We start from the raw sequence: 27274 nt of genomic DNA, 5'->3' as shown, positions 1-27274 counted from the left end.
TTATACTACACTTTCATAAATAAAATTGTTACTACCATCATAAGCACAAGTATTACTAAAGATAGCTACCCATTAGCTCCTTAAAAGGTCAACCATAAGATTTCCCACTAACTACTCTTTATATCCTTCAGATTAGGGTTATTCTAGCAATTTTTTCATAGCCCTTAACATTGTACACAAACTTCCATATAAAATGAACAACCAGGACTTATTGCATTTTGCAGAAAATCAAATAAGGAAGGACAAATATCATACCTTAATGTTGAAGAATCTAGGGAAATTCATGGCTTAGTGATTCTTCATAGACTTATTGATAACAGTTTGTGTTGTCTTCTTCAATTAACTTTTTTATGTTAGTGTGTCCTTCAATCATCAAACCATTATCAAAATAGAAGATCAACAATAGAGCAAGTACACAGGATGTTGGCTCCAAGCCAGGGAAAAATCTCTCCTCTTGAGAGTAAAACCCTTGAATCCCTTATTATAGATATTTAAATTATGAGTACCAAGACCCTTGAAAAAATAGACACAAGTTTACCTCCAAGATGTTTGTCACTATCCTCTGCTTTGTTTGGTCTATAATTCATAGTCTTGATATCGTTGTACTCCTTCTCCTTATGTCTTCATTGTCTAGTCATAGTCTTCGACACCTTATTCTCTCGACTGCCACAATTCTTCGATTATTTTATTTCATACTCTTCGTTGGTTATAATAGTGATAAGATAGGTCCCCATTGAGAGTTATATTGAACACAATCACTGTGTATATATATACATAGTCCTTCGATGACTTCTGAGATATATCACAGTGAATGGCTACAGACTTTTGAGGTACTTCCAAGATATTGACACGTTGTATATATATGGTAGGTAGACTTCCAAGATAATACCCTGCTCACTGTGTATGCGTACCTTTCTTCATTGACTGTAATATGAATTGATCCAAAAAACTTGTTTCATTTGACTCCATATTATTCCTTATATATATGGTTCAAAGATGGTGCATTGATCTTACCTGAGTGTCTAGCATCTAGGCCAACATATCATCAAGGAGATCACTGCATTTTTGTAGAGCAAATTTTGCACGAGGATAGTGACATTTGTCTTGGAGCATAAACATTTGACCTTATGACTTTCATAATACTTATGATGAAACATAAAATCCTAAATACATCAAGAAGAAGTATTTGAACTATGGTAAATGCATCTTTCTCATGAAACCCAGGATGCAAGGAATACTAATTTTCTTCATAATATTATAATTACAAGTCATAATGAAAATCGAACCTAGTTATATTTTCTTCAACACTCCCTCTTAACTAGGGAGGTATTCATTAAATGGTACAAGGCTATTCAACACTAACAACATCTCATAAAAGAAGTCAGACTAGTAATCCATCTGTATATCATCATTATAACCAACACTGTCACATAGCAAGGCCTTGACTAACAAATCTATCTCTCAATAGATCAGAGCACAATGTTGGCGATACTAATGATGATAGACACCTTCATCATTGCCTCTCAAGGTACATACCCACTCAAGTGTTCATTGAGTATGACCTTCTAGGACTATTCTTATATTGGGTCTCCATCCCTTAAAGAATATTGGTCCTCTTTCCTACTCTTATCTTGGATGCCCTACACATACTCAAAGAGTATCGGATGCCAGATGATTACACAATCCTCCATATTTTCTTCAAAATGAAGACAAGGATGATGTGTCTATCTCTTCCTCTCATCTAGGGAAGATATTTCAACCAAACCAAGATTATTTCTAAAATACATAAACTTTTTATTAGGTAGAGACTTCGTTAGAATGTTAACAGTTTGATCATCCGTGGGGATATACTCCAACTTCAACACACCATCTTGTACCAACTTTAGAATGTAGTGGTATTTGTTGTTTATGTGATTCGTTTTCCCATGAAATATTGGGTCCTCAGATAGTCTTATACAACTGGAATTATCATAATTTATGACAATAGGGTCCAGTGGTCCTATAAACAAATCATATAACATCTTTCTTAACCAGACCACTTGCCTGCTTACTTCACAGGCTACAACGTACTCGGCTTCATCACTACTTAAGGCCACTATCTCTTACTTTTTGTTCATCAAAGAGACCATAGAGGATTCTAGGCTAAAAGATCCTCTTGTAGTGCTTCTTCCATCCTTCTCTCTTCCACCCTAGTCGGAATCAGTGATTCCTTCTAGATTGATTCTTCTTCCCTTTTCATACTTTAGGCAATAATGGATGGTTCCTTGTAGATATCTTAGTATGTGTTTTGCAACTATCCAATGATTATGTCTCAGATCTATTTGAAATTGGCTAAGAATTTTTACTGCAAAACATATGTCTGGTCGAGTATTCACTAGATACATCAAAGATCCTACTACTTTTCTATACTTAGTAGGATTTACTAGATTGGATTCAGAGTTTCTTAACATCTTCAAGTTTGTGATCATCAGAGGAGCCATGGGTTTTCATTCCATCATATCAAATTTATTTAGTAATTTGATCACATACTTTCCTTGTCCCAAGTAGATTTCATTTGGTTCTTTCCAAACTTCTAGACCCAAATAGTAGTGCATGAGTCCTAAATCCTTCACATCAAATTCAACTGCCAACAATTTCTTACATTCTTGAATTCTATCTTCAATTCCATTTATTAGAATATCGTCCACATATAGGAGTATGATGACAGGTTCATCATTTTCTACTTTGATGTAAAGTTCTAGATCTGTCGTGCTTTTCCTGAAACCTAATCTTTGCAAGTATGCATCCATTTTGACATACCATGCTTTAGGAGCTTGCTTGAGGCCATAGCATGCCTTCTTTAATCTGAAAACATGAGTCTTTATATCTTTTAATTCATATCCAAATGGTTGTTCGATGTAGACTTCTTCATCTATGGTACCATTTAGAAATGTTGTTTTGACATCCATTTGATGTACCTTCCGTCCCATGAATGTTACCATAGATATCAGAGATTGGATCGTAGTGTACCTTGTTGTGGGAACAAAGGTTTCTTCATAATCAATGCCTTCTTCATGAGAAAATCCTTGAGCCACGAATCTTTCCTTGAGTTTGTCAATGCTTCCATCTACTGTGTGATTGATTTTATATAGCCATTTAGAGGTTACCATTGATTTGTCATTTGGTCTTGGGACAATTTCCCAAACTCCATTCTTAATGATAGATTGGTACTCCTTAGTCATTGCATATTTCCATTCTTGATATTTGGTTGCTTCTTCAAAGGTAGAAGGTTCTTCTTCAATGAGCTTTGATATGTATGTTGGATATCCTGAGTATATTTTGGTTTCTTGCTTTCCCTAAAATTTTGATTTTTTGTGTGACCTTCTTCTTCTTGAAGAGTGGTCATTGACCAGTTAGGTATTTTCCTTCCTTCAGGGAGAGCAACTGGTTCACTAGGACTTCTTCTTCTTGATGAGAGGCTTTTCCTTCATTAGTAACTTCTTCCTCAAAAATAGGAATATACTTCTCATTAGAATCAAATGGGAGATCCTTAGATTTCTTGAAGGCAATGCTTTCATCAAAGATTACATCTCTGCTTACTTCTATTTGATGTCCTTCCTTTACATAGATTTTGTAGAATTTCGAAGAGTTGCTATATCCAACAAAGATTCCTTTCTTTCTTGCAGGACCTCGATTCTTCCTTTTGTCCTTGGGAATTTGAATGTATATTGGACATCCAAATATTCGGAGATAATCAATATTAAGTTTCTTCCTAGTGAAGACTTATTTTGGAGTTACATTTCCAAGTGACCTGTGAGGACTTCTATTTTGAATATATACTGTAGTTTTTGTTGCTTCTACCCACAAGAATTTAGGTAGATCTTGATCATGGAGCATAGCATTGACACTTTCTTCTATAGCTCTATTCTTTCGTTCAGCTACTCCATTTTGTTCAGGATTGTAAGGAACAATAAGCTCCCTCTTAATCCTAGCATCCTTATAGTGAGTTCTTTGGAAGTATATTCACCTCCGTTATCTGACCTCGGGATATTTATCTTTCTTTATGTAAGATTCTTTACCTCTGTCTTGAATTCTTGAAATTTTGTGAATACTTCATCCTTGGATTTAAGTAGATAAACCCAAGTTTTTCTTGAATGATCATCAATGAATGTAACATAGTATAGATGACCTATAAGATATTTGGACATGGGTCCACATACATTAGAGTGAATGAGATCTAAAATATCTTGAGCTTTAGATGTACTATTTGCAAATGGTTTCTTTGCAATCTTTCCCAAGGCACAACCTTCTTCTTTAAGATTTGGAATCCCATTAACAATGGAATTTAGAGTTAGTATACTTTTGTAATGGAGATGGACCAATCTTCTATGCCATAATTCACATGGGCTTATCTCGATGTGGCCAAGTGCTTGATATTGAGGAGAAGAGAGTCTATATAGTCTAACTTCCTCCAATGACCTTAGCCTTTTCAATGCTTTATTATTTAGCCCAAACCACTACTTTACCATCTATAAAAGAAACTCTATATCCTTATTCTTCTAGAGATGAAACTGAAATTAGTTTTTTGTACAAACATGGAACATATAATATGTTGTTGAGATGAATGTTGCCTCCACCTTCCAGCATAATTGATGTTTATCCAATTCCTTTGACGAGATAGCTCTTGTTGTCACCAAGCGCCACTGAGTATGAGGATTTTCCTTTAGACAAGGTATTAAGTTACTCATGATACCTGATCATATGCCTTGAATCTTTGTTGTCTATTACCCATATGTTTTAATCTTGGAATGTTCCTGAGAGAGTTGAGAACATTCCTTCATTTATTGAAACTTTGAGATCTTGGGAAGAGAAGAATTTACTCCACATTGTTTTGAAGTATTGCTTGATTAGGCCAACTAAATATGAACACTTCTTCGCAGGATTTTCTATGATATATTTCATCTTCTTCATGCCCTCCATAAACCATAGCTTCGATACCATGTTGAAGAATCTAAGGCAATTTGATACCATGTTGAATAATCTAGGGCAATTTGATACCATGTTGAAGAATCTAGGGCAATTCATGGCTTAGTGATTCTTCATAGACTTATGGATAACAATTTGTGTTGCATTCTTCAATTAACTTTGTTATGTTAGTGTGTTCTTCAATCATCAAACAATTATCAAAATAGAAGATCAACAATAGAACAAGTACACAAGATGTTGGCTCCAAGCTAGGGAAAAACCTCTCCTCTTGAGAGTAAAACCCTTGAATCTCTTCTTATAGATATTTAGATGATGAATACCAAGACCCTTGACAAAATAGACATAAGACCACCTCCAAGATGTTTGCCACTATCCTCTACTCTGTTTGGTCTATAATTCACATTCTTGATATCACTTTACTCCTTCTCCTTATGTCTTCACTGTCTAGTCATAGTCTTCGACACCTTCTTCTCTCAATTGCCACAATTATTTGATTATGTTATTTCATAGTCTTCATTGGTTACAATAGTCATAATATAGGCCCCCACCAAGATCTATATTGAATGTAGTCACTATGTATATATATACACAGTCCTTCGATGACTTTTGAGATATATCACAGTGAATGGCTACAGACTTCCGAGAGACTTCCGAGATATATCACAATGAATGGCTACAAACTTCCTAGAGACTTTCGAGATCTTGACACACTGTATATATATTGTAGGCAGACTTATGAGTTAATACCCTTCTCACTGTGTATGCATTCCTTTCTTCGCTAACTGTAATATGAACTGATCCAAAAAACTTGTTTCATTTGACTCCACGTTACTCCATATATATATGGGTCAACTATGGTGCATTGAACCAACAGGAGTGTCTTGAATATAGGCTGACATAGCATCAAGGAGGTCACTGCATTTTTGTAGAGTAAACATTTGACCTTATGACTTTCATAATACTTATGATGAAACATAAAATCCTAAATACATCAAGGAGAAGTCTTTGACCTATGGTAAACACATCTTGATCATGAAACCCATGATGCAAGGAATAGTAATTTTCTTCATAATATTATAATTACAATTCATAATGAAAACCGAACCTAGTTATGTTTCTTCATAATAATATAATTAAAATTTATAATGAAAACCAAACATAGTTACATTTTCTTCAACACTTAAGATGTCATGGTTTTTCCCTTAAATATACTTTAGACAATGCACAATACCCTAAGGTTTCTCAACCCTAATTAGGGATTCTAGACAATCCACATCAGCCCTTAAATTCTGCCATAAAAACACCTTAGACCTATCCTATTCCATATTTTACAAGACCATACTCCAAAGGTAACTAGGCTGGCCAAACATTGTTACAAGAGCTTTGTTTAGCCATACTTTTAGGGCTCAGACCTACCTGAAGTATCACACAGTTATGTCGCAAAGATGCATTGAGAAATGGATGCATATGAACATAGATATCATACATTTGATCCTTAGATAAGGATGCATATGGTGCCCTGGTTAGGTCACATAGGATGCCATGGTTAGGCTGAAATTTTTTCCATGGTTATGCCACAAAATTTGCCATGGTTACACTACATATATTTCCATTGTTAGGCTATAGAGGATGCCATGGTTAGGCCGCATAAATATGATGCAATAGGCTGCATTAGATTGCATACTAGGCCGTAGAAGATGCCCTCTCTAGGCCACATAAGATGCCATAAAAATGTTTGAATTGAATGCCAAAATGAAGAAGGATAGATTCCAGTTTATATTTTTTTCCACATGTGAAAGGTCACAACTTTTGGGGCAAGTTGAATTAAAACATTATGATGCTGACATGTGAATTTGAAGGTAAAAAGTTAAATTCAAAATGCTAATAAATAGCTTGGATATTGCTTGCCCATATAAATTTTTCACATCACATAATAATGAGAGTGCCAAAATAATAATTTATTTTTGTCAAATTCAAATTCTCTTTTGGGTAAATATGGGTTTCTCCTTAGGGTAATTGGATTTTCCCTGGGGAAATTCATCCCAAAGCTGCCCCAAATTTCAACCCTCCATCTTAGCTGGGGAGGAATTTTTTACTGCACCATGTGTCTCATTTCAAATGTACATGTCTCGATATAAGAGAAACTAATATTATCTTATCTCATTTCATAGAAGAAGAAGAATCCACAATCAACAGTAGGGGAGATTGATTTACCACAACCAAGTCCATGGCAGTCACAAAATTCCTTGGTAAATATCACATGCGCCCGACTAGTCTCCAGGTCAAGCTCCATGACCTCATCTCAACTGAAAAATGATGAATCAAGCCATCGAAGAAGAATAACGATCCACACGAAAATAGGGGAGATCGATTTAGCAAAATCAAGTCCATAGTAGTCATACATGACCTTGGTAAAGATCACACACCCTATGTCCATTGTGTAACCCTCACCCAACTTGATCATCAATGATCAAGTGGTAGAAAACTTGCATGCAATACTTAGGGGAGTTCAATTTACCATAACCAAGTCCATGTTAGGCACATCCACCATTAGGTGAAGATCACACACACCTAAGTCCCCTCTCCCATGTGGCCAAGATGGGAGGCAATCCCAAAAAGATTAATCGAGTCCACGAGCCCATTATAAGGGTGACTTGTGGGTAGGATGCAAACTGGGGCATTTACTTAGCCAATTCCATGGCTTTAAGGAGTATTCTCACACCTAGAAGCTCTCTTTCTCATCTCCCCTTAGCAATTCCATGGCTAGTAAAAAGACTCGAAGCCTAAGCATAGCTCTATGTTCTCGATCAACAATGTTCCCTCTCAAGGAAATATACATTCTCCTGCACACCAATATGCTCTTTGAATATCTGTTGACAGTGCTAGACCCACCAACATGTAAGGGGATCTCCTTGGTAAGAAGTATCAATCAGACCTCATACCTTTTGGTGCAGGAGTCTCACAGTGGGTCGTAAGGTAATGCCTTGACCGCAATGTCGAATAGAGGCAAGTAAGATAACTCTATTAGTAGCAAGTGTGTGACTGTTGCAATGAGTCAAGGAAGGTGTATGAGAGGTTCTAACATAGGTGGGTTGAGATGAGGGTGAATGTGAGTTCCAAGTTGAAAGGGATCAGTCCCAACTTAGCTAGGAACACACAAGACATACACAACTTCTGGCGGAGCAGCCCACACAGATGTGACAGTCATAACATACAAGGTAAGATAACACATACAACACTCACGAATCAGTTTGAATGAGTGCAATGGTTGTTACAACGAGCTTCATATGAAAGGTCTGTTTGATGTCTGGCAGAGCAGTCAACACAGACGGGACAACATTAACAACATATACAACACGTTTCCATTAATAGATTATGCATTACAACAAATGAAACAGTTCAGATTCAGAACACAGGTTAAATAAACATGCATTACAAGTGTTAAAGATCAGTCTTACAATAGATACAATACATGTGTGAAAAACTGTTGGCTCTTATTATATAAAGTATTGTAAGTTCCAATCATACAATGCATCCATGTAAACATGCTAGCCCCAACAATGGAACGTTACAGCCACATCCGCCTGCTCCTCCAAAGAGATGAACTAGCTCCATGCAGTGGAAAAGCCAATGCATGTTACAATACTATCCAAGCTCTTTCCAAGATAATATTATCAGAAGCTTGGCTAACCAAAAGACCTTACAATGAGTTATGATGGACTATTTATAGCAAAGGGTGGGGTGACCCTTGACATTTCCCTTTGTGACAATTCAACTACCCTCATGACTCTTCACAACTACTCTATGACTGTTACATCCAACTATTTACACTTGACATACACTTGACGTGACTCAACATTACAATGCACATGTACTCATGTGAGACAACATGGCTTGAGCAAGCCATGAAAGACATCACTGACACTCGGTCCACTATAATGATACCAACTCTCTAACATGCTTGTGATGGTGAAGGTGGTAAGTTGATGCCAAGCTTGGTCATCCGTGATGGTGTGCATGCACCTCATGGTGAAATCTTGCTGAAGCGAACTCTTGCCTCGTTGCAACCATTGCATTGGTTTGGCTCCTTCATCCAACTTGTCTTCTAACATGTGCATGGTCTTCTTGGGTGCAGCTAAACCAGAAACACACTAATGCATAGTATCCGTGCTGATCTTCAAGTGTGTGCTCGTGGTCATGCGCATCAATTTGTTGAAGTACCTATTCAGCTCTAGTTGGACTTGCTTCTTGTCTTCGCCTTGGTGAGTGTACTGAATGGGTTGGGTTGCATGCACGTGCACAAAGACATGCATGTTGTTGAATACCTTGCATGCGATCCACAACACTGCTCACCATGTTTGCTCTGTGTCAGCTGCTGGGATGGATATATAACTTGTACAAGCGCAGTTTCATCTGTGAGTGCATGTTGTAGCCACTTATGTTCATGTTCCTTCTGTAACTCATTCACCCGTCTTCGCGCGATCTTCATGTCGCACCATCACCTCATAGCCTAAGTCTCTAAAGTTGTTTTTATTATCGGTGGATCTGCTTAATCTTGCAACTTTGTTCCACCTCTGTGTTGTCAACAACCTTCCTTTTGCATTCATTCTATCCATCACATTCGTTGTGTTTGGTGCATTCACTACGTTCGCTGCATTCGTTGCGTTCATTGCATTCCCTGCATTCGTTGTGTTCACTGCGTTCGGTATGCTGCGTTCAATTATTGTTCATGATGCTTTTTGTTGTGATATCTTGTTGTTCTTGTCTATGAACAACATGATATCTTCGTGAGTAGGCAAGCTCATAGACATTTGACTGACTGCATCTCCAGGTGTGCTCTGAATGGTGTCTTCGACTCTTCTCTCTTGGAAACCATTGTACCTACACTATTGAGAGGCAGATGAACACCTACAATAACTGGAGACATGGCAACACTCATGGCAAGCAATATGTCAGTCGAAAACCAAAATGAACTTGAGTATTGACTTGCAACATACATGTGTGATTGATCTTGAAGCTTGCGTAATTTTGGCCAGGAGGTCGGGAGACTGACTGCCAAGACTACACGAGACACATTTTGGGCTACTTGGAGATTGATTGAATGCTATAACTTCACAATGCACAGTCCAGTCTAGTTGCTGACTGCTGGGATTGTGTAATGGAAATCTTAGCTTGCAATGGCTGCAAGCTCAGTGATTGCATTGCGCAATTTTCTTGGCCAACAGTCACTGTCCCTTAGGATTGCACAAAGTAGGCTTGGGGAACAGATGCTAGGTAGAAATGTTCATTTATGGGGAGGAAGTCAGAGCCTTCCCTCTCAATATTGCGTAATGCTGTCTGATGAGGCTCTTAGTGAGGCAGAGCCTGGGCCAAGACTGCCCAGACTCGCTGACAGGCAACTGAAAGTGAATATGAGTGTGAATGCAGGCTGATACTGAGTATAAGTGTAAGTGAATGATCATGCATGCAAATGGTGAATGGCAGATTTAGAAAATGGAACAACATGCATGTGGGTGAGGTGAGTCGTCGAATTGACGAGAAACAATTTCATGCATTTGGCAGCATGAGATGTTGACAAAAACTGAAACGGTGCTAGGACAAGCTAATATACATGTAAACGACAACAAGCATTCAAAGAAATCAAGCAAACAATACTCATACAAGCAAAAACATAAAAAGCGACATAAATGCAACACAAGGCATGGGAAGCGGGCTTACCCCAAAACAACTGAGCTGAATGTGTCGACTGCTCCTAGACGTGATGTGGGATGTCAAAGCTACAAGGTTGATGTGAGGAATGAGCTCTGCATCGTCTGGTTGATGAGTTTTGATAACATCGAGGTTGTGATGCACATGCCAAAAATCTAGGGAAAGTGACACTTGGTGGGAGGTTTCTGAAATGACTCTTGCATGTAACCTCCAATTGCTAAACATAGATCCCTAAAACAAGGTATGCCTTTACCTGCTGCCTTGGGAGAAGCATCCCATGCATGCAAGTAAATTTTGCTAGGTCCCGGAGGGAACCGGTCAACTCAGCTGCACATGCAAGAGACTTCTCGACTGTTGGAAGGAAATGCACATTTATGGCTGGGAGCTAGGCTAACTTCCCAGGAGATTTGTGCAATTTCTGGGCAAAGCAGCTGACTGCTGCCCATATTTGCACAAATTCTGGGTTGAGCAGCCATGCTAGGGAAAATTACACAATTCTTGCTAGGAGTGTTGACTGGAAGAATTGCGCAATCTTGGAGCCCATCAGGCTACCACACAGGATTGCACAATTTCTAGAGGGAAGGCTGGCTACCCTCCATAAATGTGTAATTTTCTTGGGGAAGCTACTCAGCCTACAACTGGACAAATTCTGGGTGGACAACCCGTGAGGGGAATGGATCAAACTGTGATCGACAGGCTGCCTTTCTGCAAGAAAAACACTGAAGCTTCTGAACTTAATGAAGCAAGGCAAGTTGTTGTGAAAAGTTGGAATGGAGGCTCCAAAACGAAGCTAAGGAAAAAATTTGGACGGTGGTTGTAGCCGCTACAGCAAGATCAGAAAAGGCTTGGAGAGAATGTCTGCATTCTTCTCATCTGGTGAAGCGTCATAGCTTCAGTTCTACAACAAGTCACTGTCGAAGCCTCATTCCTCCCTCTATGTAATGGAAGTAAGGTACCTACTCATCTAGGGAATCGAAGCAAGACCCACATTGAAGAAACACCTCAAAGTGTTCATCTTGATCACAAAAGTCCTAGTTCACTTGGCATCGACATATCTCTATAGTCACAACATTGTCGCAATTCATGATTGACAATATCATGTAGATATGTCAATATTAGCTTTTTAGTATCTCGATATGCATGACCAGGCTCTATCTAGCTCAAGGTACATGCTGCAAAGCGAGGATCCAACTTTCTCATTGTGGGATCCACCCAATTTTAATTTGAAAAGGAGTCTCTCAACTTCTTTGGTGTAATTCATCATCCAAGTCTCTAACAACATACTTCCCTTGACACAAAGGTCCTCATAATTTCTTAGTTATACTTCGAATCTCAAGAAGTGGATCACTTCCTATGGTACTAATGAGATGATATTATCTTGTCAGAAACAAATTATTAGCATATAAAATCGAATATCAAAGACATACCTTCAACCTTGAAGAGAGTTTGGAGTTTACATTAGATTCCCATTAATCCAGGCATACCAAACATAGGGGACTAGCTTGAGTCCATATGGGGCTTCTTTAATTTGGTTTCACAAGTATCTTTCTCATGTGCCTCAAAGCCCCGAGGTAGCTCCAAGTATGCTTCTTCCTTAAGTACATCAAGGAGGAAGCCAACTTTACATACATATGATAATAGTGCATCTGAAAATAGGTATTAGTATCTCATCATAGTCCTCTTCCTCTAAGAGCATATTAATGGAAGGATCTGACACTGAAACATCTTTTTCATCTAGAATGGTCCTTGCATGAAGTACATATTTCTCCCAACATCTCATCTCACAGTTGCATTTAAATTTTACAATCTACTCCCTCTAAATAAGAAGCCTCTTCAATCATAGATATCAACTTGGGAGACTGGGATTTGAGCTCTTTTACATTTACAATCACCACTCTAATCACGGGATGGCTCTACATACTCCTAAATACAAATATTGAGGACTAGTTCCTTACATCAATCTAACATACCTATTGACCCCAGAACAAGAAAAAAATAAATAATAGAAAAGTAGATAAATATAATTAAAGTGTACCTGATGATAAGGCATGATTGTCTTTCTTCTCTAAATATGAGAGTGGCTTCTTCATTTTTTTACACCAACTCCCTCTTGGAGCTAACTCTTCCTGCATTTCTCTACATCTTAATGGCCCTCAAGATGGATCTACTTTCCTTGAACGTAACCTCATCTAAGAAGACAAGGAAAGAAGCATCGAACTACTCATGCAGGAATAATAAGTAGTAGTCAACAACATAAACTTTGAAATGGGAACTGATACAATTGCCCGTTTTGTTGAGGTAGCAAAAGAATCAACCGATTTTGAAAAGTGGTGATGCATAATATATATATATATATATATATATATATATATATATATATATATATATACATATATCATATATATATACATATATCATAGTTTTGACACTTTATTTTTTTTATGTACATTAGTTTTTAGAATGTTAGTGATTTGCATGTTGATTCTAAAAAGTGTTGATTCTACATCAGGCCCTTTTTTTAAAAGGTTTATTTTTTTACTTTAAATTTTCTATGTATTAAATGTGAATAATTATCTTCTAAATTTAAAATTTTTTGAAGTGGTCTTCTTCTTCATATCTTCTTGTTTTTCTTTTAATTTTATTTTTGTAGTGAGGTCTTTATTTTTTGCATAGTTAAAGAAGAAGGTCGATGTTTTAAAGTTTCGATATTCTACATATTTATACATTGTTATTAATTTTTCAATGCACATCAAATAATTATCTTTAAAAAAACAATAATTTTTAACAATTCACATAAAAATAAACATTTTGAACATAAATATAACAAAAAAATTACACATTTTGATCATTTTTTGCTAGAAATGACATGTCAAAATCACAATTTTTATAGGGAAAATTTAACAAAAAATGGTTAAATAATAGGGTTTTTTTTTCACAAATTTGATGTACATTTTTTTTTCAAAAAAATAAAAATTAAAGTGAAAATCACATAATACAAACATTAAACATATAACACATTAACTGAATACTTATTCTTCTCATAAAATGTCAAAGTCAAAACATTACAAGTATAATTAATTAATAGTTTAAAAAAATGAGCTTGATTTCCAAGCACAACTTAAATTTAATCAACAATATCACGTAATCCAAAATCTTCATCCTCCAGAGTTTCATCATTGTCTTCTTCCACAATATTATCTGCTTCATTTTGCTCATTTTCCTCTTTTGATGGATTTTTTATGTTTGTGAATCTCCTAATGTATGTCTTTCCAATCATTCCATCTAATGGTGGTTGAGGTTCCTTTGCCTTTTTTGCCACATATGATTCAATAAATTCCCATTTCCTCAACCCAATTTCTTGCATTGCATTTGGAATAAATTGAAGAGCATTAATTCTTTGCTGAATAAATTTGCATTATACTGGGTCTTTTTCAACGGCAATGCAATTTCTTCCTTTTTGTAGGCAACATGCTAGTGTTGTACCTAATTATCAAGAACAAAATAAATAATGAAGTAAATTAGTATAATGACATATAAATTAAGAAAGAAGATATTGAAATTCAATTCTATATAATAAAACTTACTTGAGCCTCAAAAGAAATCGAGAACCCAATCTCCTTCATTTGAGCACAAGTCTATAAGATAGCTAATCAATGATTGTGGTTTTTTTATGAATGTTAACTATCTCTCCTTTTGCTTCTTTATCTTCATATGTTAGTTTTTTCACAACAACATCATAAACCAGTACTTGGTTATGACTCTTTCCATCTACTCGATTAAGAAGCATAGACTTATAGCTATCATCTTTTGTCAAACTATCAATATGGATGAACTCACAATCATTTATAATTGGTTGATCTTCACGGTTATGAAGGTTTGACTTTTTCTTGTAACATGAAATAGTAAAATTTCAGTTAACTTGTACATAAATGAATTTTTTAACATTAATCAAACATACAATTTCAACATCTTACCATGTAAGCTGCATCCTTGAGTTTGTTTTCCCCTTGAAGCTTGTCAATAACATTGCCAATTGTGTGTTTGAATGAAATGTCAAAAATAGCCATAATGGTGATGATGTGACTTTTACAAATCCCGCAACCACGTTACTAAGAGCTTGATAAGTATAAGGGTCACTGCAATGCCCTACTTAATCTTATCATGCAAATTTTATTAGTGTTTAAATTACCTGAAAATATTGACTTATAATTATCAAGAAATATTGGTACATACCTACATTGGTGGAACTGTAAATTTATTACTGACTTAGATTTTATTATTCAATTCCCAAATTACCTCCTCAAATTTAAATTTTGATAGGATATGGTCTCCTTCCATTTATTCTAATTTAAATATTCGTATCTCATCCCCAAAACTTCCTCTCAAATTTACTTGGGAGAAGACATGGTCCTCTCCAATTAATTACCAAATTATATATTCATATCTCATCCCCAAAATGTTCTCTCAAAATTTACTTGGGAGAAGACATGGTCCTCTCCAATTAATTACCAAATTATATATTTATATCTCATCGCCAAAATGTCCTCTCAAATTTACTTGGGAGAAGACATGGTCCTCTCTAATTAATTACCAAATTATATATGCATATCTCATCCCCAAAATGTCTTCTCAAATTTAATTGGGAGAATATAAGTCAAATGTAAGGATGAGGGAGGTAGTTATGACATTAATGATAGGTGGTTGAGGTGGAGAAGAGAAAGGGGCATAAAAGGGGAAGGATGATGGGAGGAGAGGGGGATCCTTGGTCTTGGTTTTGGTTTTGGTTGTGGTTTTGGAGGATTTTGTTTTGAGAGGAGGGTGGAGAAAATAGAAGGGAGAGAAGGAGAATATTTGTTTAACTTGGACACACTACATCTGGTTGGACTTGAGCTTGGAGGGCTAGGGAACCTATGGAGGTTTCCTGGGCTAGGAAATACTTCCTAGTTGGCTGGGAGGTAAATCCAATCGGTAGTCAAGAGGATCATCCCAGCAAGATCAGGAGCTCAGGGGCATCTCAACTAGGCTATTGGAACATGTATTCATCTGTTTATAGATTACTCATGTAAGTGATTGAAATGAAATGCTTACTTATTTAATTGTGGGAAATAAATTTTAATGGTAACTTATCATTGATTAAATGTTTAGTTAGAAATAAGTTATTTCCCATTTTATTGTATTTAAATTAGAGGAAATTAGTTTTGTTAGAGGACCCTAGGTTGGACCCTCGCACGTGGTATCAGATCAAGTTGATGATCCTGCAAAGTATGTGGGTTATATGGCCACCAAGCTTTTGTTGTGTCACTTTGATGTGCTATTTAGACATAGTTCACATTCATTAACATAGCTTCAGTACGTCAGGTGCTATGGCATATAAAATCAATACTTTAACCTTATACCCTTCACCTAATTGTGCAAGATAATAGTAAAAGTAATAATATTAAAAAAGAAACAACTAAACTTTTGACAAACATTTTTTACACTCAATTTCTTAATCAAAAAACTGCAATATGTATGTCTCCATATGTAAATGAAAACCCAAAGGTCACTACCAATGCTACCGATTGACATATTATTATAGAGACATTGGAAGAAGAACGATAAATAGATATTAGACCATTAACAAACAAACTTATTGGATTTTTCTGGCTATCGACAGATTCGCCGAATTAAAAGGAGCCTCTGTTGGTTGGTCTTTGAATTATGGAATCTAAACTCCCAAGACCCGCTCTTATCACCAAGGATGGTTGTATCTCTGTTCATTTACGGAATATAAGTTACAGGACTTTCAATAGTGAGCCTAGAATTGATTTGATCAGGGAAAAGAATGTGCCTTTGAAGATAATCCATTCTTGGGAATATGGCTACTATTTTAGAAGAAATTCCAAACCCTTTGATAAAAAGGATTACTCATTAAATAGAAATTACCTAATGGGAATACAAATGTAGTTATTTTTTTGAAAATGCATTACAAAAAAAAAATCACGCCTTGGAAACCATGATTGAGATTAGGTTTCTTGGTTAAAAAGTTTTCAGAATAAGTTGTTTCTGGCTTATTTTAAATTGATATTGTTGAGTTGCTTGAGTATTTATTGATGATCAGAGGTTGGTCAGTGAATTGTGATTAACTAGTTAAGGTTTGTAACTAGTTGAGAGCTTGCTAGAAGGTTAAGACTGTGACTCTATCATTTGACCAACTGAGTTTAAGTGAGATGAATGCTATCATTTGACCAACTGAGTTTAAGTGAGATGAATGCTATCATTTGACCAACTGAGTTTAAGTGAGCGGAATGTTAAGAATTATGGTGAGTACTAGTGTCTGTATATAGTAAAATCTGACAATTAGTGAGTGATAGGGCTCTCTATGATCATGCTAAGAGCACTAGGTAGTGTTGCATGAGTCAAAATTTGTAAGTACCTACGTTTCTATAGCCTTTATGTTGGTCAGACTAACTTTGCAAATTCCCTTTTGAAAATTACTCAAATAAGCAACCAAGCCCCTTTGCAAATTACCATTTAACTTTACAAATTAAAAAATAGTGCTAGCCTTGTAAAAGTAGCTCCCTCTTACAACTCTCGTTGTTTCCAGAGATAAAATTCCTAGCCAATCATGTAATTATCCAGAGATAAAATTCGTAGTCGTCCATGCAATAAATACCACGTTGATTAACAAGGATGGACTCAGCACCTTGCTAACCGGCCAAAAAAAGAGTGTCATAAAATCCTCTAAACACAGTCAATATCATAAAGAGTCTCAATAGTGTAAGAGTAGCTCGGTATGAGGAGATCATCTAAAGTCGTAGGTTCAAGATGTAACCCAATTCTCCTCCCAAGACTTCTCTTGCATGAATTGGAAGCATTCAATATATTCGCTATCCATAGTAATCCAAAGAGAAATTTCGTTGTATTATCAGCCCTATTTGAATGTTGTCCTGATAGATTGAATTGCCTTCTGGCATTCTCTACCTACCCTAAATTTAGATAGAGTGATGCAAGTCTGTGGTGAGACGGGGCATAGGAAGGATCCAATCTGATTGCATCTTGGCATTCTAACACTGCCTCTGCAAATCGTCCAAGCCCAGTGAGTGCAACAACCCTATTACTTCTATAAGGTGAACTTCCAGGAGATATCGAAATAGCCCTATCATATAGGGCCAATGCTTATGCAAAATGGCCCTTTTTTTGTATTTATCATTCACTGCATTCTTCACATCCTCTAGATTTGTACTTGACATAGCCCACTTCAGAAACATGCCCTCTCTAGCGAATTGGATGTTTCCAGTCACAACAGACTTCGGTTTGCTATTCCCTTTCATTATTCTTCCATGCCCATAGTTACCACCACCAGATCCCAAAACATGGCCATGACCATTGTCTCCCTTGGCATTCCCTTTGGCACTGTTGAGGACATTGGCGTTGACATTGGCATTGGTATTGGTGTGAAATTTACCACAGGGAAAAATGTTGCCAATGTTTCCACTGGAGGGAAAGGGGTGGCAAAATGTTTCCACTGGGGGTAGGTGTATGCCCTCTTATAACATTCCCATCAACAACACTATTAACGTTTGCACTGGGCAAATGACCACCATTACTAGCATTTGCATTTGCAGACACAGATGAACCCTTTGCAGCATTGTATATGTTTCTGTTTGGAACTTGTAGCCCAGAAGGTGGATTGCAATAGGCTGGTGGGCCAGAACTGAGCTCCCCATATAACCTAGATGGTGTACTACTCTTAAGAGAAGGTAGACCATCAACGGACCTACCCCTAGAATGGCTCGACTTCTTCACATTTCCCAAACCCCCTCCTCCAGTGATCATACCAGCAACATTGTTGGTTTCGTCTCTGCTATCTCCAGTGGGGCTACCAGATGATTTGGGATTTAGGATATTTCCTGATCTTAGAGATATGCCACCTCTTATTGCACTTTCTGTTGTTGAGCTACCACCACTTGAGCTTCCTCCGCTGGAAACAGAACCCAAACTCAGCTCACTAGAGTGATTATTACTGCCACTGTTATTATGATGATGGTGATGATTAACACCCACCTTCAGAGCTCCTACAATGGGGCTACTTCCACCAGGACCTCCGCTTTTGGTGCCATCATTGCCGCCAAACAAAGACCTGCTTGAACTGCTAGAACTGCTTGCACCATCTGATGATTTTCGGCTTAACATCATACCCCCTGGAATAGGACTGCTCCTCGCCATATTTTGGGCATCTGCAAATTTTGACTCCATGTCAGCGCTATTGCTCTCCTCTGGTCGCCCCATCTCACCCAAAGTCATAGATCTGAAACTTTTCTTGAACCCGACACCATCTTATTTCTGATCTCCACTATTTTTGTAGTTAATGCCCTTCAAATTAGCAGATGACAGATCCTTACTCTTCTCTTCCCAGTAGAGAGGCACCCTGTTGTCATCCTTGTTGTTGTTGTTGTTGAAAATATCTGGACTCTTGTAATTAGCTGCAAGACTATTGCAGTCCTCTGCATTGTTCTTGGGCAAGGGAAAGGGAGGAGATCGATCGATGTTAGGCTTTGACCCAAAAATTTTACTATTGAAAAGCCCCCCATACAAATCAAAACCATACCCACTACTCTACTTCATCTTTTCTAATGTGTTGAATTCAACTGAATTCCAAGATATGAGCTGAGAAATGGAGCTACTTATGTCTAGTCTCCATGGCCAAGTTCTCTTTTTCAATGCAGCTGGTATATAATAAGCTAGAACAGATTATAAAAAAAAATCAATCAATCAATCAATAAATAAATAAATTGGCACATCATTCGAGAAACTTCGTTCTGAATCTACAACAGGGCATTCCAACTGAAATTAGTAATCGAGTTCCCATGGATTCAAATGAATAGTAAAAAAAACAAAAGTCCCAATGTTGCACATATTAATATTTTTGCAATTTTTGTAAAATAAAATTTAACATTTAAAAAGTGTCAGCTTTTTAAAAAGAAATAGAAATTTTGATTTTAATAGACGAAAGGCATATTTATTATTATACAAAGTGAGAGATATGCTAAATCCATGTGAGACCCCTTAAATTTAGGACAAGGGATATCATCCATATAACCAGAAAAATGTGGGTTGGCAGCCTATGAGCACGATGACTTTAAGCAAGTTGAGATGGCTTCTGGGATAAAACAAGTAGTAGGACCTAGTGCTGACCAATGTCAGGTAAACCTCGGGGTGTGTATGACTAAGTTTAAGGCATACATCATAGCATTGGAGACATATGATGTAATTATTGGAATTGACAGGCTAGAAGCTCATCAAGCTTTGGTAGACTGTTTCAAGACGAAGGTGATTTGTTTAGATGATGAAGGTAGGCCAATTGAGATTTGTGGAATCAAGAGAGGAGTGTCGCTATGATTCATATCTATGATGAAGGTAAAATTTTGTCTCTGACAAGGTTTCAAGCTATATGTGGTCGAGGCTATAAGTGACCAGAAAGGACCCTCCCTAGATCAACACCCAATTTTGTCAAAATCAAGGATGTTTTTCCTAAGGAATTGCCTGGATTACCTCCTGTAAGGGAGATTGATTTCACAATCGACCTAAAACCTGGTGCAAAACCAATATCTAAGACACCCTATAGGATGAAAACTCCAGAACTTTGTGAGTTTCAGATGTAGTTAAAAGAGCTCTTAGACTTGGGATTTATCAGGCCTAAGGATGGTTCCTTAAGGCTATGCATAGATTATAGGGACTTGAATAGAGCCACAATAAAGAATAGGTACCCGATACCTCGAATAGATGACCTATTTGATCAAATGAAGGGAGCAACGGTTTTCTCAAAGATCGATCTACGATCTGGATACCACCAATTGAGGATTAAGGAAGAGGACATCTCAAAAACTACATTTCGAACTTGGTTTGGGCACTACGAGTTCGTAGTTGTTCCATTTGGTTTGACCAATGCACCAGCAATATTCATGAGCCTCGTGAATTGTGTGTTCAGGAAGTATTTGGACCAATCTATGCAAGTCTTTCTAGATGACATTCTTGTGTATTCCAAGAATGAAAAGGAGCATGAAAAGCACCTAAGGGTTATATTGACTTGCTTAAGGGAAAATCAATTGTATGGAAAATTGTCAAAATGTTCCTTCTTTTAGAAGAAAGTCCATTACCCTGGGCACATCATTTCAAGAGAAGGGATTTCAGTTGACTCGGAAAAGGTGAAGGCCATAATGGATTGGCTAGTACCAAAAAATGCTCATGAGGTGCATATTTTTATGGGGATAGCAAGGTATTATCAAAGGTTTGTGGAAGGGTTTCAAGGATTGCAAAACCCATCACCACATTACAGTGAAAGGGGGTCAAGTATGAATGGGGAAATGAGTGTGAAATTGCATTCACAGAACTAAAGAGGTTACTAAATAGTGCACCAATCCTTCGAGTACTGGATATGGAAAAAGGCTTCACTATCTACACTGATGCTTCGAAGCAAGAATTGGGAACAATATTGATGCAATAAGGCGGAGTAATAGCTTACGCATCTAGAAAATTGAAGAAACATGAAGAGTTGTATGCTACCCATGACTTAGAGTTAGCAACAGTGATGTTAGCTTTGAAACTGTGGAGACACTACCTTGTTGGGAGAAGAATTGAGTTAAGAATAGATCATCAAAGCTTGAAGCATCTCTTCACTCAAAGAGATTTGGATGCTAGACAAAGGCGGTGGAGAAAATTCATGAGTGTGTATGATTTTGAGATCTCATACATCAAGGGAAAGGAGAATGTGGTGGCCGATGCACTAAGCAAGAGACCACGAACCTTCTCCCTAGTAGCCTTAAAGGTAAATTTGAGGGAACGTGTGTTGGAGAAACTCTTTGAAGATAGTTGGTATCTAAAGGTTATATCAGCACTCCAAAGTGGGAGGCAGATAGAACCAAAGTTTGAGGGATATGTCCTTGAACCAGATGGACTATTGAGATTTCAAGGGAGAATGTACATACCTAAGGAAGGGGGTATAAGAAGGACCATCCTCAAAGAGTCACATAGATCACTCTATTGTGCACATCCTGGAGTGAATAAGATGTATGCGGACATGAAGAAACTCTTCTTTTAGGTAGGCATGAAGCACAACATAGTCCAGTTTGTCGCCAATGTCTGGAATGTCAACGAGTGAAGTTTGATCATCGCCATCCAACGGGACTCCTACAACCACATGACATCCCTATGTCTAAATGGGAGGTAATTTCCATGGATTTTGTTGTGGGTTTGCCACTCACGTCATAGAGGCACAATACTATATTGGTTATAGTTTATAAAATGACCAAAAGTGACCATTTCATTCCCGTAAGAGACACGATGTTACTAATGTGGCATGAGTTTTTATAAGTGAAGTTATTCGACTACATAGGTTACCCACAAAGATAATTTCTAATAGATACTCTCGATTTACATCAAGGTTTTGGACAAGTTTGCAGTCAGCACTAGGGACTCAATTGAACCTGAGCACTGCATATCATCCAGAAACAGATGGTATGCCTCCTTATCAAGCTTTATATGGAAGGCCATGTAGGATGTCGTTGAGTTGGGAAAAGTTGGAGGATCGAGTAATAGTTGGGCTGGAATTAGTTCAAGAAATGGAGGAGCAGGTAAAACAGATTCGACAAAGGTTAAAGGAAGCACAAGATATACATTAGAGTTATGTTGATTCACATAGGATCGATCACAGTTATGAAGTAGGGGACCAAGTTTTTATTCATATCCAAGCAAACAAAAGCACCATTCGGTTTGGGAAAGGGACAAAGTTGTCACCTCAGTTTGTAGGACCTTTTAGGATCAAGGAGAAGATTGGACCATTTGCCTATCATCTTATATTGCCACCCCATTTGCATAAAACTCATGATGTTTTTCATGTATCTATTTTACGACATTATATTTCTGATGAATCTCACAAACTGGATTGGAGGGAATTGCAGGTCTCGGACATGGGACCATAGTGGTTGAAAGATTACGCATATTGGACTGTAGGGTTCGACAGCTTAGATGTTGCATGGTGGAACAAGTTAAGGTCCAGTGGGACAAGTATAGCCCAGGATCTGCTACCTGGGAGGAGGCAGAGACTATACTTCGTGACTACCCCTCACTTTTCGAGCATCTGTGATGCCCATTTTGACTTAGATAGCTACCTATGCTAAGGTTCTATTTTGCAGTTCCATGTTATTTATTTATGAACACTATGTGATATTGATGCATTTATTTGGACACATGAAACTACTTATATAAATTATTTGATGGATTAGGTATTGATGATGGAAACGTTTGATATATGACCTAATGTATGACTTACTTGGTGATGATTTATCTAGTGCATGACTTATCAAAGTTATTGTTGTTTCATGTATGGCTTAAGTGGATATGATTTATTTAATGAATGACTTAGTGAAATTATGATTTATTTCCAGTATGAGCTACAAAATTAACATGTGGATACTAGACTTAATAACATGATGTTTAAGATCACTTATCTATATATATCTTGTTGTTATATAAATGCATGAATGAGAACTAACCCGCAGATTGGAAAGAACTATATGATAGCCAAGATCTACTCTTCCATTAGGGAAGGTTGAGACATCTAATGAGGAAAGGTATGATGTACATTGTTCTATTACATTTTGTATCTACTGGATATGCACTCTTATGACATGGGTAAAATGTAAATGGTAGGTGACAAGACTACCTGACTGGATTATTTGATGACAAGTATCAAACCAGTGTTGTAGTGTGGTCCATATTAGGGTCTTGACCCTAGTTGTAAGGATGGGTGGAGGTATTTCCCACCATGTAACCACCAAACCTGGAATCATGGGAGGGTAGTGGTGGACACACTCCCCTAGATGTGTGATGAAAATTGCCAGTTGCTTGCTGGGGAAGTTAGATTGATATACTTGACGCTTCCGCCATATTGGTTTTATCAGTGGTTAGATTGGTATAGCCGATTCAAGATTATATAGCAGCATAGGATGGATAGGGTGGGAACGGAAGTAGGTCAAGAAGGATTGTTTTATTAGAGACAAAAATTGCTATTAGCAATCTGATTTTTATCCATGATTATCTGAAATTCTTCACCTTAGGATTAATACAAGATTGGGACTACAAAGTGCTCTGTCATGCTTTGTGGAAAATACCCTTGGCTTGAGATAATCCTATAAGATTATAAATGATAGTTGCTTTGTTTGTTTAATTGTGGAAAGTGATTCAAGCTTAGGAATTGATTTAACTTTGTTGTCATGTGATTTGAAGGTATAATCTATGTGTATAAACAATATTTGATTTATGAGAACATATTATTTATGACTAAAATGTGTCCACAAAAATATTTATTATTGAACAAATATTTTCTACATTCAATATGGTTTATGTCATGATAATTAGGGTTTGATCTACATTATGAAAACCTACTCTGTAATATGTTTTTGGTAAGTAAATGAGTAATTAGTTTGATAATGATTGGTTTAGTATTCATGTACTTAATTAATGCTTTATATTATGGATGGTTTAGATTACTTCAATGATCTACACTAGAACTATTGCTTGTTATTTTAACATTTCATTCACATGCCATACTTTTCATTTCAGTATTTGGTTTTAGGAAACTAACCAATAGAACTAGAATCCTTTGTTCTTCAAGTCCAACCTGCTACTGAATTCATGAAAACTATCTTATGAAGTGAACGATTGCATTCTGGGGTTGTGCCAGGGATTTGAGACAAGGACTTCTATATGATATTTAGTTTCAATTTTTTTATGAGCATTCATTATTTTCTTATGCTCATGTTATTTAGTTTTTAGATTCAATTTATCAAGTAGTTGTTAGCATTAGATTAGATTAGGCTTTAATATTGCATATATTTTGTTGGTATCTCAAAGTATTATGATCCATGTCTGATAATTAAATGTTGGAAATATAATACATATGTTTTTCCCAACATTTTTTGTGTTGTTGTTGGGGAGGTGATAAAAATGGATTATAGCATTGGTATCTTAGTTATTTTCTTGTTTTTTCTAACACTTGTGACTTGGGGGAGGATAAAAAATAAGACACAAAGACACCCCCATTTCAAAATATTTGAAAAAGGTCCTAGCCTACCACATCCACTTTAGTGGGTTTCTCCAAAGCCTCGTAGTGTTGGTTCGATGTGTTTTTATGCAAGTGTGTTTTCTTTTTAGTTTGATTCATGGAAAGGAAGAAGCTAACTCATGATGAACATATAACTAGTTATAGAAAGTCTTTGTAGCATGAGAACATTCAAGTACATAATAAATATTTCTTTTAAATTGTTTTCTTTCAATATATATTTTTATTTATTTAAGTAATTTTATCTGGGTGTTGTAAGAACACACCCCCCGACCCCCCACCCCCCATGTACTAATCCATGTGCTATACAGGGATTAAGGGTTTAAAGAATGATCCTCCAGGAAATCCCATAAATTCTAGTAGCAACTGGTAAATTCTAATATCTTAGGAAGAAACAATCTTGGCAATAATCATACCTACACTCCAAGAAGCAATAGAAGGGAAAAATATCCATGAGCCGCCTCTATAAGAAGATTTAGGAGCCTTCTTTGATCACTCTTTCCAATCTATTAAGGAGACCAAAGAATCATGGATCAAATTCGATGCAGGAAAACTATTAGAACCTAATATCGAGGAGTTCTTGACATGCCTATCATCAAATCCGTCATGTGACCAAGAGATCAACCATTCAAAAAAAGAACATAGGAGGACATACAGAGTGGACCAGATGAGCAAGATAGCCAAGAGAATTATGACTACATCAAACATTGGTTCCAGGCAATCATTAAGCCAAAATACTACTCTCTTCTTCACCAACTCTTTTTATTATATCATTCAAAGAAAATGGTCTCTCATGCTCTAGTATACATTAAGGCCTACTTCAGAAATCTGAACATGAGCATATTGGTTACCTTTCTATGCACATAGACTCACTAGATTTACTCTTATACTTGAAGGAGAATGTTATTTTTCAAGTAGGATAGGGTAGTATAATAAATAAATGAATAAAATAGTAAAGATAAAAATAAGTCTAGTTGTGAAAAAGAGGAAATTAGTGCAATTATACATGGATCTTGCTTGAAAGCTAGGCCTCCTGGTGTGAAAAATTCATTATAAGTTCTGTAAGTTCATAGTGGTTCCAGTGGTTCTTCAAAATATTCTTGGTTTTACACTCAAGTTTTCTTATGTAAGATTCCTTAAGGCTTGCCTTCCAATAGGTCTTGTCCCATCTTATTCAACACCTTATCTAGGACCGAGATCAAAGATATTTTTGATTGCCTTGGAGTTTGCATACATCAATGGAAAAATTCCTCATTGACAATAAGGGAATACCTCATTGTCTCTTGATTTCCATATCTTACAGGTGACTCAACTTCAACGCATCCATTCATACATGTTAGAATACACTCTTGCACCTTGAAACTCACTGACATTAATGGTGAGTTGTCTCACACTAGTTAACAACATCCATCAAAGGTCAGTAATTCAATGATTTCGTTGAATGTTCAACTTCAACAAAATTCATTCACATAGATAGACTTATACTAGGTATGGGTTTATGGTTTGTGATTCTAACATTAGTTGCATCAACATGCCAACAAAAAATAAAAAGGGGGATCCAATCTCCAACATCAGGTTACAATTCTCTAGTTTCCAGTATTGGTTTGATTTTCTTTAGTTTTCATATTTGGTTCCATTCCATTACAATGATCCTAGTTCTTAGGGTTGAAATTTAAAATTAGTATCAAAACAGAGTAAGCAATACCAAAAATCCTATGAGTTATATTTTACTTTCCAACATAGCTGGTTTGACAGTCTTCGACCTTCATCTTTAGAATCAAGATTGTCACAAAATGATATTGGTAATTTGACTATTCTTGAGGTAAAAATCTATCTTTGATTTGATTTGTCTATTAGAAACAAGATAATTTTTAATTTTATAAGCAAGTGTCCTCTTACACCTATTTTTGTTCTATCCCATTTCCTTTTTCATACATTTTATCATTAATTTTGTATTTACATACATCCCTATTCAACCTTCTATGTATATTTTCCTATTCGACTTGATTTCCTATCATTGTATAAACTTATTGATCACCCTTTCCATAATATACGAGTGTTAATATGCCAAAGCACTATATCTTATTTGACTTAAACTTGTATAGAACTTGTGATTCCCTCCACTCATTGTAATTATAACTCAATTTTTGTCCTACCTTCTATGTAATGAGTCATTGAGCCCACCCTCATATCAACATAATTCTCCATTTGTAACATGAATAGGACTAGACTCTAAATCAGAGTAGACAAGTTGTTCATGAAGGAATACATATCAAGGTCTCATAATTCAAAGCAGTAGAGCAGTGGCATATTAGGTTTTATTATGTAACCACAATGGGTGCGAACATGGTGGCTGATCGACATGAGCCAATTGCTCAAGCTCTTAAAGCATTTCCAAAATATAATGCATGCAAACTACAATTTAGTGGGCATGAATGAAAAATGTTATTCACACATTTTTAGTGGAATGATGATCAAATTACCTTGCATTTTGTACAT

The 27274-nt window shown here is 36.6% G+C and overlaps 1 pseudogene; it reads right to left on the bottom strand.

Moving 5' to 3' along the window:
• The window catches only part of LOC149214252 (uncharacterized), a 157839-nt pseudogene that overhangs the window by 7001 nt on the left and 123564 nt on the right, over positions 1-27274 (bottom strand).

This window comes from Pinus tabuliformis, chromosome 1_1 (assembly GCF_031772625.1).
Source record: "Pinus tabuliformis cultivar Carrire ecotype Pingquan chromosome 1_1, CPIR1, whole genome shotgun sequence".
NCBI classification, from domain to species: domain Eukaryota; kingdom Viridiplantae; phylum Streptophyta; class Pinopsida; order Pinales; family Pinaceae; genus Pinus; species Pinus tabuliformis.
Note: the sequence above shows the minus strand (reverse complement) of the source record. Positions and strands in the feature narration are given on the sequence as shown.